At 44.3% G+C, this 16,499-nt stretch overlaps 1 non-coding gene across 1 annotated transcript; it reads left to right on the top strand.

Annotated features, from left to right (window-relative positions):
• The first annotated feature begins 2,938 nt into the window (after positions 1 to 2,938).
• LOC125932465 (small nucleolar RNA SNORD35) lies at positions 2,939 to 3,025 on the top strand. The gene has a single exon (XR_007460626.1). It is a non-coding gene; the product is annotated as a small nucleolar RNA SNORD35 (small nucleolar RNA).
• Positions 3,026 to 16,499: the final 13,474 nt, after the last annotated feature.

Here is a 16,499-nt window from a genome sequence, read left to right as displayed (position 1 = left end):
TTGAGAGAGAGAGAAAGAGAGAGAGAGAACACAAGCAGGGGAGGGGCAGAGAGAGAGAATCTCAAACAGGTTCCACGCTGTCAGTGAAGAGCCCAATGCCAGGCTCAATTTCACAAACCCTTGAGATCATGAATGGAGCCACAATCAAGCGTCAGACACTGCACTGATTGAGCCACCCAGGTGCCTCACCAACAAATATATTTTGAGTACAAGTATGTCCCGTGCACTATTTGGAGCATATTTCTACTTTAAAAACCTATTTGTTGATTATATGAAATTCAAGTTTCAATGGGTGTCCTGTATTGATCATTTGTCTTTTTGGCTTTTTGTTTTTCTAAATGTGACAACCCTACCTGATTGTCCTCTTCCAACACTGTTTTGTTCTTTCTCCTAAAATTTTCTTCAATGGGCTTTCTTCCCAATTTCATTTACCTCTTTAAGGACAGTGGGTTTTTTTCTTTACCTTCTGCTCTTGTTTGGTGGTGGGGGGGGGTATTAGTGTTTAGTGATTTTGGATTGAGATGGGTAGTACCAGCCTTCTGTATGAAGGGGCTCAGAGCCACACATCAAGGAAGATTTGAATAGGGCCTGTGTGAAGCCATCTCTTCTGAAGTTCTGCCTTCACCACATACCCCTTGGAGTTAAGCGTTGCCTTCTCTAACTGGTGCTTCCAAAACATCCCTGGGAAACATTAACACAAGTTACTAATAGCTTAGTAGAAGCGGTAGTAATGATTTTTAAATTTTGTCTCCGTCTAATTTATAAAGTCTTTCTTGGAAGTATAACATGCATACAGAAGTGGGTCCAGTCAGTAAGTGCACAGCTGGGGGCGCCGGTGTGGCTCAGTTGGTTAAGTGTCAGGTCACGATCTCACAGTTCGCGAGTTCGAGCCCCACTGTCAGTGCAGAGTCTGCTTGAGCTTCTCCCTCTCTCTCTGTGCCTCCCCCATTCACAAGCTCTCTGTCTCTCTCAAAATAAATAAATAAACTTTAAAAAAAAATGAGTGCACAACTGGATGAATTTTCCCAAAGGGAGTGTACTCAGGTAACCAGCACACAGATCAAGAAATACAACATTAGCAATAGCACTGCTAGGAATTTACCCAAGGGATACAGGAGTGCTGATGCATAGGGGCACTTGTACCCCAATGTTTACAGCAGCACTTTCAACAATAGCCAAATTATGGAAAGAGCCTAAATGTCCGTCAACTGATGAATGGATAAAGAAGTTGTGGTTTATATACACAATGGAATACTACGTGGCAATGAGAAAGAATGAAATATGGTCTTTTGTACCAACGTGGATGGAACTTGAGACTGTTATGCTAAGTGAAATAAGTCAGGCAGAGAAAGACAGATACCATATGTTTTCACTCTTATGTGGATCCTGAGAAACTTACCAGAAGACCATGTGGGAGGGGAAGAAAAAAAAAAGTTAGAGAGGGAGAGAACCAAACCATAAGAGACTCTTAAAAACTGAGAATAAACTGAGGGTTGATGGGGGTGGGAGGGAGGGGAGGCTGGGTGATGGGTATTAAGGAGGGCACCTGTTGGGATGAGCCCTGGGTGTTGTATGGAAACCAATTTGACAATACATTTCATATAAAAAAAGAAGTAAACATTGAAAAATGCCATTAAAAAAATAAATACAACATTAGAAGGGAAATCCTGTCACGTGCTACAATATGGAGGAAATTTGAGGACATGATACTATGTGAAATAAACCAGTCACCAAAGGATAAATACTGCATGATTCCACCCATATAAGGTATCTAGAGTAGTCAAATATATAGAAATAGGAAGTAGAATGGCAATTACCAAGGGCACTGGAGAAATGAGGAGTTATTGTTTAATGGGTACAGAGTTTCAGTTTTACAAGATGAAAAAGTTCTAAAGATCTACTTCAAAACGATGTGAATATACTTAACACTACTGAACTGTACGCTTAGAGACAGCCAAGTTGGTAAATTTTATGGTATGTATCTTTTACCACAATAAAACAAGAAACACAACATTACCAGCTCCCCCAGAAGCTCTCGAGCTCCTTTCCAGTCATTTCTGCCTGTCCAAGGTAACCACTATCCTCCTCTCCGAAGACAGCCCATCTGCTCTAAAAAGATTCTAGAGTTAGTAAGAAAAAAGGTGTACCAGACCCCTTTCCTTCTGACGGGGAGACTCCTTCAAATCAGAAAAGGACCGGCTGAGAGCCTTAGGCTCGCTGTGGTGGGAGGTGCTGAGGGAAGAAAAGGGCACCCAAGAGAGAAGACACAAGCGCTGGAAACAAACACCAGCTACTTTGCGTTCTTGCCAAAGGTGAGCCCTGCATGTTCATTACGAGTTTATTCACTGACGACGCATTGTTTTTCATTTTCACTGTGTTGACAACATGATCTGTAGGTTCATATTAGGGTCCCGCTCAAAGTATGCATTTATTTTTTGTTACTGTGTGCATAGCACTAAGTGCTTATTTTCTTACCGGAGTGTTTATTGCCTCTACGTAAGGCATGAGACGAAACAGATGTGCTCGTTCCTGCCTGCCTCCGAATTCCTCACGGGCAAATTCTAAACTCAAGGAAATTTAGGCTCACTTCATTTTACAACAGTAAAAACTGATCCACTGGCCTTTTTGACTACGTCCTTTTCCAAGAGGTCACCAAATGTTCTGAAGAACGAATGGCAAAACTGTCAACTCTGATCTAGAAAATGGGTAGGGGCGCCTGGGTGGCTCAGTCGGTTAAGCGGCCAACTTCGGCTCGGGTCATGATCTCGCGGTCTGCGAGTTCGAGCCCCGCGTCGGGCTCTGTGCTGACAGCTCAGAGCCTGGAGCCTGTTTCGGATTCTGTGTCTCCCTCTCTCTGACCCTCCCCCATTCGTGCTCTGTCTCTCTCTGTCTCAAAAATAAACGTTAAAAAAAATTTTTTAAAAAATGGGTAAAATTCCGCAGACGATGGCTTTTTCTCATGATGGTCGGCGGATGCCGCTGTGGGCAGTGGCAATAATGCCGATGGCTCAGCTGATGCCAGGAAGGAAAAATAAGGAAAATGGGTAAAATTGTTACGTTAGACCACAAATGGTAGTGACTGGGGCAGAGGTGAACAATTTGCTTATAGTCTTGAAGCCAAGGGAATGCGATGTCAGATGGTAGGAAGATATGCTGGGACCGTGGAAAAAGAAATGGCATTGCCATATCATGCTAAGGATTAGCCACTTAGATTAGTTATTGGGTCTCAGACCCAATGACTCCTTTAATAACACATACTCAGTAGCCCTCCTGTACTAACCTGAAATGAAACTCACAGGTGATACCACATACCCCTACGCATAATTGTAAAAAACAATCAACGTAACGCCGATAGAAAGGAAAAATAAAAATAAGTAATTTATAATAAAATAACATGCACCTCAAAATGTAAACTCAGGCACAGCGATGCTAGAAGACAAAATAGAGGAGCCGAACGCTTACACTGTCATACCATCACTGTGAGTGACGGTGCAAGACAAAGACTGACACAGGTGTGCCCTAGTGGCAAAATCAGTTACCACCAATGTTGCTAAGACTTCCCAACATGGTGAACAACTTTTGGAGGGTTCGAAGCAAAACTAAATGCAAGCATCCTTGTAAAAGATGCTTGCATCTTGGAAACGTGGGTGCTTATTTTCATCAACATGACAGCTCAGCAGAATATCTCTGAAGGTCACGGTGCCTGGGTGGCTCAGTCGGTTAAGTGTCTGACTCGATTCCGACTCAGGTCATGATCTCAGCATCAGATCAACCCCTGCATCAGGTTCCACACTGAATGTGGAGCCTGCTTAAGATTCTCCCTCTCTCTCTGCCTCTCCCCTGCTGTCATGTGCACTCTCTCTCTCTCTCTCTCTCTCTTAAAAAAAAAGATTTGAAGGTCATTCAGAACATGGGACAATTTCCAATTCTAGCATCTCTGGCCGGACCCTTTAGATTTCAACAGTGCTCCCCAATCACTGCAACAACAACAAAAACTACCACCATCTATTTCTAAAATCTATCCCCGCCCCAGGACGATACCACCTCCCATTTAGTATCCCTGATTTAGAGTAAAACATTTTATTTGCAGAAGGATTTTTCAATTAATTTGTTTTTATTTTAGAGAGAACACGCGCGAGCAGGGGAGAGGGGCAGAGGGAGAGTGAGAATCCCAAGCGGGTTCCACACTCAGCGCAGAGCCCGACAGTGGGGGCCGATCCCATGACGCTGGGATCATGACCTGAGCAGAAATCGAAAGGTGGACGCTCAACCGATTGAGCCACCCGGGAGTCCCACTGCAGAACCATTTTTAAAATCTTTAAATATATCACTGATAAAATGATCCGTTTCCTTAGCAATTCCCCCAATTGTGATTCACATTTAAAAAAAAAAAAGATGTTGAAATTTACAGTCCCACAAAAAAAGGAGTTTCCCAAGATCTGAGCCAGTTAGCTCATCAAGGGAGTCAATATATAAAATTACATAGCACTTTTTGGGGGGAACACCTACTTGGTCTTTTAGTCATTAAAATAACAGGTTGACAAAAGGAAAAAAGAGAAAAACCCTGCAGGTTGTCTCATCAAGAAAAGCAATTTAATGAGAAGGTGTCATACAGATGTAGGATAATAATAAATATTATAATTATTGTTTTGTCCCCCTTTTCCAGCCATTCTGTTCAGTTGTGTTTTTCAAAAATACTCAGTAATTATGAAACTTCTTTATTAGCAGCATAAATATAAATCAAAAATCCTGCACGCACTGTCAGTCCCAGTCTAGAGAGCACTGCCCTCAGGGTGGGTTTCACGAGTCTTGGGGCCAGCAGTGTGGCTGGAGCACCTGATTCTAGCTCAGAAAGCTCATTATACTCATCTCTTCCCAACTGTGCATCCAGCGATGTCAAGTTCATGGCCTGAAAGCAGCAGTGACGGAAGTATCAGCACAGAAATTGGTCGGCGCTGCAGATCAGGTCCACCACCACCACCCACACACCCTGAACTCCAGAGAGTTCTGTTAAACATTCACCAGACACCACTGCATGGGGCTGGCTCCCTGGAAAGAAATACCTGTCACAGAAGTACAAAACAAGATTTTCTTACATCCTCTTGGGAGACAACAGTCCATATTGGGCTCTCTAACGTTTCATCCAATTCTAGCAAAGTACCAAATGATGGCTCATAAATGACCAAGGAAACAAAGCTAAACAGAAACATCAATTCACTAGTATCCAAATATTTATTCAGTACTAACTATGTGCAAAACAGTCTTCTTAAATTCTTTCTGCAAAAAGGCAAGACAGACATTAAATAAGTACATAATGTGCAATGGACCAATGTATATGCTGCCAATTTAAAGAGATAATTCAACAATGACGCTAACATTTTTTGTCTTTATCAAAGGGAATATTAATATTAAATGTGCATGGTGACAGGTATTAAACAAATATTGTCTTGCTTGATCTTCACAACCACACCGTAAGATAATCACTAGGTTGAGCCACATGAAATTGCCAACAGTGGACCAATTTTGACCTCTACAAATGGTAATTTCCACCTAAATCACTTTCTCTGTTTTATAGACAAGGAAGCCAAGATCCTACCACACCAACCTGTCCAATGTCAAACAGCTAGTAAGTGGCAAACCCAGGGTTCCTTGCAGACCAGAATGGCTCCAAAGCCCCTGTGCGCCCACCACACATGCTTCCCAAACGAAAGAAATGTTAAGCACACGTGACGTGCTGCACACATTGAAAGAAATCTTGGCATTAAACTGTTTTGAAATAACTCATGGTAATAGAAATTAAATCAAGGACATGCGTTTTGCCACATAACTCAACACTGGCTTCCTCGGTTTGTTAATCAGAAACGATTAGAAATAATCATACTTGTTGATACGTTTGAGAGACTGAAAAAATATTCTAATAAAGATTGCAACCATTGTTTGACTTGTTCTTAAAAGCTCAAATTAATGTTTATACTTAAGAAATTCCACCAGTGTTAAATTTACACTTGAGAAATTAATGTTTAATTTGTACTTAACAAATGACTTTTTAAAAATGCTGTGCAAATCATCAAAAGCCTTATATTCAGTGATTCTCAAGCTGCTAAAATGATCAGAGCTTCAGAAAAGAATTACAGTCATAAATGTTTGAACCAGAGGGTATGGGCAGGAGTGTCTCAATTTTTAAAAATTGGAACATAGTAAAATCATGACACAACACACACATGTGTATGGGTATGTATGTATATGTGTGTATATACATATACAATATATATTATAGCAATAATCACGCCTCAGATAAACCTCATTGGCTATGATACTGCCATATATATATATATATATATATATATATATATATAATCTATATAATTCAAACAAAAGTTTCTTGAAAATGTTTACTCTTGGTATGTGGTATTTTCTCTGATATGTTTTTTCTTTTCTTTTCTTTTCTTTTCTTTTCTTTTTTTTTTTTTTTAGGTAGGCTCCATGTCAAATGTGGGGCTTGAATTCATGACCCTGAGATCAAGAGTCACCAGCTCCACCGACTCGGCCAGCCAGGTGCCTCTCCAATATTTTCTATCCTATCCCATTCCATTTCATTAAAAAATTCTGGCCACAACTTAGTATATCATTCTCACAATTCACTAACGTGTTGTGACCCCCCAGTTTGAAACACATTCTCTTAGAGATCTTTATTTTAGAGACCTCATCTACCTACATCCCCCATTTTATTCCTTTCCTGCTAGGTTACTGTGTTTTTTGCAACTACAGCTTTGAGCCCCCGCTGACCAGCTTCTTTCCTTCCCTCCTTGAACAGATGCTTACAAATAACCTGCTATACGTGCTATCGACTGGGCTAAGTGCGGCAGATGCAATGTATTTATATTCACATCCTGGGATCCCAATGTCCATCCAATCATCCTGCAAATTAACAGCAGCTTCCAACCTTAGTGCTTAGTGCTATCAAGGACAGGTTCCAAGAGAGGGGGATTTGGCCTCGTTAGGGAAGACTTCCTGAGAAAATGGTACTTGAGCTAAGATGTAAAGACCTGATCCAGTCTAATCTAATCTAGCCTATTCTGTTCTATTTCATTAAGAAAATGCTTATTTCCATCCCCCAATCTACTCTGAGCAACTACTAACTCTAAGTAGTAACTGTCTCCATTCACTTAGCGTGACATTTTCAAGGATCATCCAAGTCGCTGCACTGCGTGGATATACCGTATTTCACTTATTCATTTGTCAGTTGATGGACGTCCGCATTGTTGCCACTTTTGGCTACTGAGTAATGCTACCATGAGTTTTTGGGCACAAGTGTTTGTATGGGCATATGCTTTCATTTCTCTTGGGTATATACCTAAGCGTGAAATTGCTGGGTCATACAGTAACTCTAATTTTAACATCTTAAGAAACTGCCAAACTATTTTCTAAAGCAGTTGCACCATTTTACATTCCCACTAGCAATGTGTGCGGGTTCCAATTTCTCCATATCCTTGCCAACACTTGTTTATTATCTGAATATTCGATTGTAGCCATTCTAGTAGGTATGAAGTGGTATCTCATCGTACTTTTGGTTTGCATTTCCTTGATGGCTAATGATGTTGAGCATCTTTTCATGTGCTTATGGACCATGTGCATGTGTCATCTTTGGAGAAATATCTATTCAGATTCCTTGCCTATTTTTAAGTGGGTTACCTATCTTTTTATCATTGAGTAGTAAGAGTTATTTATACATTTTTCTTAAATATTTATTTTGAGACAGACCATGCGCGAGCAGAGGAGGGGCAGAGAGAGAAGTAGAGAGAGAATCCCAAGCAGGCTCGGCGCTGTCAGCACAAAGCCCGACATGGGGCTCAATCTCACAAACCATGTGATAATGACCTAAGCCGAAATCAAGAGTCAGATGTTTAATTGACTAGGCCACCCTAGGGCCCCAGTTATTTATACATTTTTTATACAAGTCTCATCACATAAGTTATTAGCAAATATTTTCTCCCATTCTGTTGCTTGTCTTTTCACTTTAAAAAGATTTTATTTTATTTTATTTTATTTTATTTTATTTTATTTTATTCATGTATTTAGAGAGCATAAGAATGCAAGCAAGGGAGAGGGGCAGAGGAAGAGGAAGGGAGAGAATCTTAAGCAGCCTCCATGACCAGTGTGGAGCCTGACATGGGGCTCGATTCCATGACCCTGGAATCATGACCTGAGCTGAAATTAAGAGTGGGACACCTAACCGACTGAGTCATCCACGTGCCCCTTTAAAGATTTTATTTATTTTTTTTTTAATTTTTATTTATTTATTTTTGAGACAGAAAGAGACAGAGCATGAACGGGGGAGGGGCAGAGAGAGAGGGAGGCACAGAATTGGAAGCAGGCTCCAGGCTCTGAGCCATCAGCCCAGAGCTGGACGTGGGGCTCAAACTCGCGGACCGTGAGATCGTGACCTGAGGTGAAGTCGGACGCTTAACCGACTGAGCCACCCAGGCGCCCCTAAAGATTTTATTTTTAAGTAGTCTCTCCATCCAACACGGGGCTCGGATTCACAATCCCGAGATCAAGAGTCACATGCTCTACCAACTGAGCCAGCCAGACGCCCCATGTCTTTTCACTTTCTTGATGGTGTCCTTTGACACACCAAAGCTTTGATTTGATGAAATAAGATAAGACCCTATCTTACACCACATTTCTCTGATCACCTCTGCAACCATCACCTCCATTTTACCTCAGCAATGGACCTTGACATCACCCAAAGCTGTGTGAACTCTGCTTTCTTAAACCCCAGTATTCTTCTCTCAGAGTAAAACCCTTTATCCTTCCAGCTTTCTCTCTACCTTGTGTCTGTCACATAAGCTCTGTAAACCCTCTGAGGCCTCCAATCCCCCAGCCTTCTGTTTTATCCCTGTATGTCACACTCTTACCTTCCAACCTTCTCACCTTCCGTTCTTTTCTTATCCAGCCTGGACTTGAGAACACAACACTACAAACTCTCCATTCCCCCCCTCCTCTACCCCACTGTCTATTTGCTACGCTTGTTCTGCAACCTCCAACCATATATCAATCCCTCCATGTGCCCTCTCTACTTCCGGTGCTCCTAGGCAGTGTTGAAAAAGTCACGCAATCTTATGTGTTAGAACCGCTCCTGATTCATGTTCTCCAATAGCTGCTGGGCTCTCAGAGCTGCCCTGCTGTCCTTTCATTTGACCCGCTTTTACTTTCCTCTCCAATTCCCTGAGGTCAACTCTACTCCACTCCCTTTCACTCGTGTCGTTCCCACCGTGCTCTTCCTTGAACAAGCCAAGATCACTCCCATCTCCTTGGTGCTTGCTGCTCCTTTGCCTTAAACACTCTTCTACTGGGTCCTTGAGTGGCTGAAAACTTCTTGTCACTTAGGTCTCAGTTTAAATGTCACCTCAGGGCACCCGGGTGGCTCAGTCAGTTGAGTGTCCGACTTCAGCTCAGGTCATGATCTTGCAGTTCATGAGTTCGAGCCCCGCATCGGGCTCTGTGCTGACAGCTCAGAGCCTGGAGCCTGCTTTGGATTCTGTGTCTCCCTCTCTCTCTGCCCCTCCCCTGCTCACGCTCTGTTCTGTCTCTTAGAAATGAATAAACGTAAAAAAAAATGACAAAAATAAATAAATGTCACCTCTTCAGAGAGGCGTCTCCTATCTGCTCTTTCTACTGCTGCTGCCCTCCTGCCCTCCTCTCATTGCTATCACATACCCCTGATTTATTTTATTTTCTTCATCTGCACTGTCTGGAAAAATCTTACTCATGCTCCTAAAACCCTTCACTAGCTAGAGTCAGAGACTTGTTCCTCTGTGCCCTCATAATACCCTAGGTAGAACTTTCTTATGAACTGCTGTTATTTATGGACGACAGTTCTGCATTCCTCTTCTAGATGCCAAGCTCCTGGCAGACAGATGCTGTGTCTTACTCATCTTTGGCTCCTTCAAGGTGCCCCACACAGAGCAGGGTCTCAGTATATGCAGAGGAGAGGTATAGAAACTCATCTTGGCATGCTGGGGTGGCTCGGTCAGTTAGATGTCTGACTGTTGGTTTTGGCTCAGGTCATGATCTCACGGTTTGTGAGTTCGAGCCCCGCGTCAGGATCTGTGCTGACAGCTCAGAGCCTGGGACCTGCTTCAGGTTCTGTGTCTCCCTCTCTCTCTGCCCCTCCCCACACTTGTGCTTCCCCCCCCCCAAATAAATAAACATTTAAAAAAAGATGATATCTGATGTCCAACAAGAGATAATAACATAGAACATGCTTATGCCACGATGAAAATTAAAACACAAAAGCTGCACATAGAAAGATAGAAAATAAACTAACATGTGATGCTGAGTTTCATTATACAGAAGAAATATTGATGCCTTTCTTCTACTTTTCTGAATTCTAGTTTTCTGTGTATTTGCATTACTTTTATGCTGAAATGAGCTCTAATATTTTATTTCTCAGAAAGGACTACAGTCCCATTTTTTCTTTACTTCATACAACCTCAAATATTAATTGATTAATATGCTGGAAAATGGAAGAATGCAGAGTCAGTGATTTATACAGCATCTCTCCACAAATTAATGAGAGAAAAAGACACATTACAGTAGTCCTAAAGTGAAGCTGGAGAACAAAACTAATTTCCTGTAGGCTCTGTACCATCGATATTGTATTTCAGATGGTTCTGTATTAGATCCTTGGAAATAGGGTAAATGACACTAGCAGAAGTAGCATTTAAATGGGGGGAGGGGCCCCTGGGTGACTCAGTGGGTTAAGCGTCCGACTTTGGCTCAGGTCATGATCTCGCAGTTCGTGGGTTCGAGCCCCACATCGTGCTCTGTGCTGACAGCTCAGAGCCTGGAGCCTGCTTCGGATTCTGTGTCTCCCTCTCTCTGCCCCTCCCTTGCTTGCTCCGTGTCTCTCGAAAAATGAATAAACATGAAAAAAATATTTTAAATAAAAGAAATAAAATAAAACAGGGGAGACTAGTGGTGCCTGGCTGGCTCAGTCAATAGAGCATATGACTCTTGATCTCAGGGTTGTAAATGTGAGCCCTATGTTGGGTGCAGAGATTACTTAAAAATTTTTAAAAAATGGAGGAGACTGTAGGTGAAGTCTCATTTTTTTTTTTTTTAGATTTTTTTTAACGTTTATTTATTTTTGAGACAGAGAGACAGAGCATGAACGGGGGAGGGGCAGAGACAGAGGGAGACACAGAATCGGAAGCAGGCTCCAGGCTCTGAGCCATCAGCCCTGAGCCCGACGCGGGGCTCGAACTCGCGGACTGCGAGATCGTGACCTGAGCTGAAGTCGGACGCTCAACCGACTGAGCCACCCAGGCGCCCTGGTGAAGTCTCATTTAGATCAAGGTAGGTATGGTTCACTTTAAGGAAAGAAAAATACATGAAAATTCATAAATTTGGGTTTGTTTTATAAAAGGACTCACAAGAGAATTAGTTTGAGATCTAAATTCCCCTAATATATTTAAAACATGACGCCACTCACATAATCTATCAGAAAATAAATTTTCCAAGAGAAAGCTCACCTATGATTCAGGTACCAGAACAAGTACGTAATACAACACATCCCAGTCTAGCAAAGAAGTGGCAAAGTTCCTTAAGAATCATGCGAGGGCTTTTGAAACTTGGGTACGCCTTGTATCAAACAAGTTGGTTGGATGGAGGAGCCACTCCAGCCTGGTGTTAAGTTTGAGAATGAAAAATTTATAGCAGAGTTAAACCTATTTAAACAAAGGAGGAGAGCAGATTTTAACGAAACGGATAAAGCTAGGAGGATGTTTCAGTTTGGGGTCCCCCAGACCTGGGCGCTGACAGGAGGATTTCGGTGCCAACGGCTGTGGTGGGAGGTTTCAGGAGACATCGGTAGGGCAGTGGGGAAGGGAGACAAGCAGCACAGTCCTGCTGGGGAACCCTGGGTGACCAGAGACACACTTCCGAGTCCCCCTGCCTGAGAAGCGAGGGCGCTGTGTCCAGAGAGAGTCTCAGGCCCGAGCAGCACTGTTGACTGCTGGGAGCTGGGCAGGTGCGCGCGAAAACAGTAAACGCAGGCCATGGCGAGCCGGGGAGCCGAGGGCTTCTGTGCGTTGGTGCTTTTTACAAAGCGGTTTTAGCGATTCACACTTCCGGTTCAAACTGCGCAAAGCAGACTTTCTACAAACCGTGTTCTTTCATTTTTTTTTTTTTTTTTTTTTTGTGCCCAGAGTGCACGGGGGCTGCCCACATGCTGTTGCCGCCACATCCCCGTGTGCCGGCTCGGCCGCGCTCCCTAGAGGGTTTTCCCAGGTGCCAGCAAGCTGAGGGCCTTGGTGCCCAAGCAGCTCATTCCAGTCCGACCTGTTGTCTGCGGTGGATGTGGTTCCAGACGGAACACACAGCCCGCACTGCTGTTACAGCAGAAAGCCTGGAGTCTTCAAAGCACTGCTCTAAACAACCTGATTCACTGTTATACTTGTTGAACGTGTTCCCCAGGCAAGGCACAAAAGACCGAATGCAGTTAGTCACTCTAGAAGGGAAAGTGACAGTTTGCGATCCAAGAGGACTTTGTCTCCCCGTCTTCCTCCTCCCCCTCCTCCCCACACCCTCTTCCCTCCTAAGCAATTTTTAAGGTCCAAAGAATGACTGTAGAGTTCGTAATGTGCAGTTTACAGCATGAAAACACTTGGCAGAGGAAACAACAACAAAGTCAACGCCACCTTGCCCGTTGCGGGCGGTTACGTAATAAAAGGGCAACCTGCTGTCTCCGGCAGAGCTGGAGGAGGGCTGGGAAGAGAGCTCTGCACACGGGATGTCTGTGCCTTGGGGTAGGGAGGGGACACCCTTCCAGGTGTCGGAAGCCTTTGACATGGACAGCATCCGGGCCTCTCCTCCCTGTCCCATCACCTGGAACTAGGGCTGTTCCTATGACACCTCAGTGTGGTTTTTCAAAGGCATCCTCCCCTTCCTCCTGGAGCACACAGCCCCGTGCTGGGCCCTCTGCTTGGCAAGTGGGGCGTGGGCTGCATTTCAGTTCCTGCTCAGTGCCCTTGGTCAGGCGTCCGACTGAGTGCAGGGCACGGCCCACACAACGCACATGGGGACCGTCTCCAGGACTGGGAGAAACCTTGCCGGGCCTGGTGTAGGTCACCCCACCCCAGGTCAGTCCTACAGTTTACTCATCTCCCTTCTCTTTAAGTGTTTGCTTCAAGATCCTGAAAGATCATTCTTTCCACTTCAGAGGACAGCTCCTTATTCCTGCCTCAACTTGCTTCCTTTCTAAATTACCTGGAAACCCCTGACCCTCCATTTGTTAACCTACATCATTTGGCCTGCTGTATCAGCATTACCCGCCAAGGCTGTATCACTCTTTCCCCCACAAAGTGGCATTACTTTGTGGCAGGGTGTCTGGGGAGGTAAAGGAGGCAAACGGTCACATTTGCATAAAGGGGGGGTGTGGGGAAATTTGCCTAAGAAGCCCGGGTGCCTTCTGGGGGGAAGGTAACCCAGACCCAGCGCCGAGATTCCTTTCCCCAACCTGTGTTAGAGACCACATGACTTTACGACCTTAATAAAGGGCTACAGGCAGGGGAAAGGAGACACAGAGAGGGGGGCTGACTCTGTACCATCTAAAGGGAGAAAGAAAGCAGGATCTGGGTTCAGGATACAGCCACCACCAGACATGCGCTCACTGGGTTCTCCTGCCAGCAAACCACCACCCTCAGGAGGCGGCTGTGTAAACAAACCAGTAAGCTGCCCTTTCAACAGCTGGCCCCAGGGTTGCCAACCTCAGATAGAATCTGGGGACTCAGGAAGCCCCTGTTGGAACCACTGGCTTCAGAGGTACGCCAGACCTGTTGAGAGATACACCTGCAACAGAAGCTTCCTACCATGCCTCTTTCCCCACTTGAAGGAGGCCAGAATTCGGCTCACACCTGATTGGTGGAACCAAAATTACATAGCTGCCAAGCAGTCTGGGAAATGTAGTTTTTTTTTATTTATTAGCATCAGCTACACAAACAGGCATGCTGAAAGGGGGCTCACTGAAATAGATGTTGAATAACCATTCCCATCATGGCTCCCCTGTTTGAAAACGTTCCGTGGCTCTCCGTCTGGATCACCCTCTTGAGGGAAAGCAAGGCCTGGGTCTACGATACAACAGATTCCAGCAATAAATCCAGCTGAAGACTACAGACCCTGGGGAGACAGGGAGACGGGGAGACTACAGACCCTGGGGAGTCGGGGAGACGTCACAAGATGTTCTTGGACCTTCTTGCACTCTAGTCATTTTCTGTGGACTGGAAAAAACCACTGTGACTTCTATACATGTGTTCACCTATGTTTCAAATACGGCAGCAGTGGTGATTCAAAAAATATAAATCACATAAAAACCTTCCTCACAGATGCCCTGTTCCACACCCACAGACCGCACTCTGCCGGAATGGGAATGTTATCTCCCTCCTCTCTTGCCAATTCCTACCGATCATCTGAGACTCAGCCCAGCCCACCATGTCCACGACCCCTGGTAGGTGATTCTCTCTGACCTCCTCAGGCTGGGGTAAATAATTCTCCTCTGTTCTCTCTTTATATCCTGGTAAGTTATACTAATGATAATGATAAAATAAAAGCAAACCGTTATTGGCTCACTTGGTGCCAGGCTCCCTGAGGTATGTAGTCTTATCACCCCATTTTACAGAGGAGGACACTGGGCCACAGAGAGGGTACATAACCTGCCCAAGATCACATATTAGTCATGGCTGTGACTCAATCCCAGGCAGCAGTCTGGCTTCAGAGCCCACGTCCTTGGCCAGTACTCTCATTTCCTCTTATCCTACCTATTATTACACTGCCCACCCTGCTATTTGTCTATCCATCTATATCTCAATCTGTGCCTCTGACTCCACAAACAGCCAATGTGTTTCTACGATGTTAAAATGGAAAGAGAGGGGCACCTGGGTGGCTCAGCCTGTTGAGCGTCCGACTTTGGCTCAGGTCACGATCTCGCGTTTTGTGAGTTCGAGCCCCACATCTGGCTTGCTGCTGCTGTCAGCACAGAGCCTGCTTTGGATCCTCTGTCCCTCTCTCTCCGCCCTGCCCCAGCTTGCACTCTTTCCAAAATAAATAAAACATTTAAAAATAAATAAAATGGAAAAAAGAAAAAGTCAAAAGTTTTTCCTCCCTTCCCAACACAATGAAAATTCCAGGACCAGTGTCCAAATTGTTTGATCCTTCCTTCTCTCATCCTCCACTGTCTGTTAACATAGGGACGATTTTCTCCTTCAGCAGAGAATACTACACTAAATTACAGAGCAGACGATGAAATTGCTACCCTCAGCTCTCTTTTTTGCCTGTTTTCTCTAAAATAGATTATTTCTGTTGGTTGTATAAATACAAGACAGAACCCACCACTGCTTTGCAATCATGTGGCCAAGTGTATCAGCAGCTCTGATCTCTGCTGGCACGGACCTCCTGGCCAGGATCCACTGAGCACTCCTCAGGACAGCATGAGGCTCCTGGGAACAGCATTCCCATGCAAACATTTATGAGAGTGATGTTGAACAGAGCTTGACATTTCCCCGGGAATCAGGAGGTGTTTCCATATCTGTTTTTGCTTCTACTGTTTATTACCCTAACACTGAAGACACTTGCCCACAATTCCTATGCCTCGGTACCTGGGAGGCTATGCTCGTGCTAACCAATTGGTCCTACTGTAAGTCCGACAGTAAGCTAGCCAGTCACTCCCTATACGGAGGGGTCAGCCACTCTGACACCCTGGAAGTGCCAACTTAACCCAGACCCATCTCTCTTCTTGCTCAAACTCCTTTCTCTTCCTTTTCTACCTTAAGTGTTTGATCTCTACTAGCCCCCATTTGTTTTGGCTCATAAACCAGGCATTTCCTTTTCCCTCTTAAAGGTAACTTATAAAGAAACTCTCTTTAATCATCTTTCGAGTATGCTGTCCAGGCCCCTATACAGGGAAGTCCTCCCTAACTGAGAAGTGCTCTTCCAAAGGCTTGTGTCCTCTGCAGAAAACAGCCAGGGAACAAGCCGGATGGATCAGACATCGCGGCTTTGCATATCTCCCCTGTGTGATTTACACACCTGAGACCATCATTTCTTCCAGTAAGCACACTATTTTACCAAGGCACATCATCTGTAGGAGACATAAGAAAACATATCAAAGATGCTTCAGGGGTGACTTCCGTAACTCATTATTGTTTTAAGACATCTTAATTCCGGTTCAGGCTGAATGACCCAGTATACCCACGACCATCTTAGAGAGAGTCGGTTCAATCTATAGAGAGAGTGACGTGTTGTCAAAATAGTGTTGCACGAATCCTCTAAGGAGAGCCAAAAGAAAAACTAATGTGAACTACAATAATATTACGGAGTCAATGAGACGCGGCATTTAATCCACAGCTGATGTTGACACTGAGTGGCACACCCACAAACGCCAAAAAGAATTCGAGTTTAGAATACAGGTCCTCAGGGGCGCCTGGGTGGCTCAGTCGGTT

This window comes from Panthera uncia, chromosome X, assembly GCF_023721935.1.
Source record: "Panthera uncia isolate 11264 chromosome X, Puncia_PCG_1.0, whole genome shotgun sequence".
NCBI classification, from domain to species: domain Eukaryota; kingdom Metazoa; phylum Chordata; class Mammalia; order Carnivora; family Felidae; genus Panthera; species Panthera uncia.
This window is presented reverse-complemented; position numbering and strand designations above follow the sequence as displayed.